Raw genomic sequence first — 1,408 nt, forward strand, 5'->3', positions numbered from 1 at the left:
TATGTTATTTGATCTGCCCTCATTTAACATGTGAGGAAACCGAGGCTCAGAGACTTTAAGTGACTTGTTTAAATTCACACAGCTAGTCATGGTGAGATCAGTATGCAGTTTCTAGCTTTTGATCCCTTGGCCTTAGCTCTTTTCATAATTCCTGGCTAGAGTTATGAATCTGGAATTCAGAATATAGCTTTAAAATGTAGAAAAGTGGGTTAGAGAGACAAATAAAAAGGACAAACATGTAGGAAGCTGAAAAGAAATGGATATGAGAAACACAAAGGACAAATACAGAAAAGCAGGCAGAGTATAGAAAATAGAGTGAAAGTGACAGGAGGCGACCCACAGTGGGGCTTGTACTGGGGCCCCCTAGTCTCAGAGCGGAGCAGTCAGAAAGGACACTGGGGAGACTCTGTGACCCTCACTCTCCTGTGGGTGAAGACAGCCTTGATGTGGCCCTTCTGGAAGCTCAAGTGACACAGGGTAGCAATTCAGGTACGGTTCCCGTTATCTTTCCATAGGGAAATGTTCCCTTCAGTTGCTGTGGGTGAGATAATTCTGTTCCAGACCTGTATCGCCTCAGCTCTGACTTATAAGACAAACTTCCTGGCTAGGTTTTATTTTGCACAAACTTATTAGTCTCTTTAATAACCATTTTAAAAACACTAACACGCGTGCTTGTTATAAAAGGTTAAAAATGGCCGTAGTTCCCACACGGAGTCCAACTCTCCAGAGGAAGCTCCTGGTAATGGTCTGGCTTGTCTCGCGTCAGACAGCGTTCTGTCCATCTGCAGACACGTACGCGGCCTCTCTGCATGCACACATTGACACTTTCACCAGCGCTTCATTTTCCAAAAGAGAGAATTAATTATAATCCCTTCTCTTTATTTTTGCACCACCCTTAGCCACCATGGGACACTTTTGTGTAGAGGCCAGCCTGTGCGGTCACGGGGTGTTGGCCGGGGGACCTGAGGACACACACCTTTCATAAACTGCCCCCTACAGTATGAATTCCGATGTACCTCCTCGCCCTGCCGCAGCACATCCGCAGCCTCGGCCTCTGTGCGGCACCAGCTCTAGATCTTTTGGGGATTACCCACGCCTCACCATCTTCGAGTCATTCCAAATCAATTCATCTACCTAGAAAATTTTTATTTTTTAGTAGCTATTTAAAATAATATTTTCTTACCCCCGAACACCTGTTCTCAGGGTTGGGCTCGACTCCATCCGTTAGAGCACACTACGTTACCTCCATAAAGCTCTGCTGCCTACCAACCCTGTGGCTTTCAGGAGAGCCGACTCAGGTCACTGTACTCCGGGCCCATCGTCTTTTGCCGTCCTGCTTTAGGTTAATTGAATTTTTGTAAATGAGCAAGTGTCACTGACCTAATGGCAGCTGCGGTCCTGCCAATGC

The 1,408-nt window shown here is 46.3% G+C and overlaps 1 long non-coding RNA gene across 1 annotated transcript; it reads right to left on the bottom strand.

The window, feature by feature from the left end:
• Nucleotides 1-609: 609 nt before the first annotated feature.
• Nucleotides 610-1,092, bottom strand: LOC115285291. The gene is made up of 2 exons (XR_003905471.1): nucleotides 1,017-1,092; nucleotides 610-836 (listed from the first exon to the last, which is right to left on the bottom strand). It is a non-coding gene; the product is annotated as an uncharacterized LOC115285291 (long non-coding RNA).
• Between the last annotated feature and the right edge of the window lie 316 nt (nucleotides 1,093-1,408).

The sequence above is a fragment of the Suricata suricatta genome, unplaced genomic scaffold (assembly GCF_006229205.1).
Source record: "Suricata suricatta isolate VVHF042 unplaced genomic scaffold, meerkat_22Aug2017_6uvM2_HiC HiC_scaffold_665, whole genome shotgun sequence".
NCBI lineage: Eukaryota > Metazoa > Chordata > Mammalia > Carnivora > Herpestidae > Suricata > Suricata suricatta.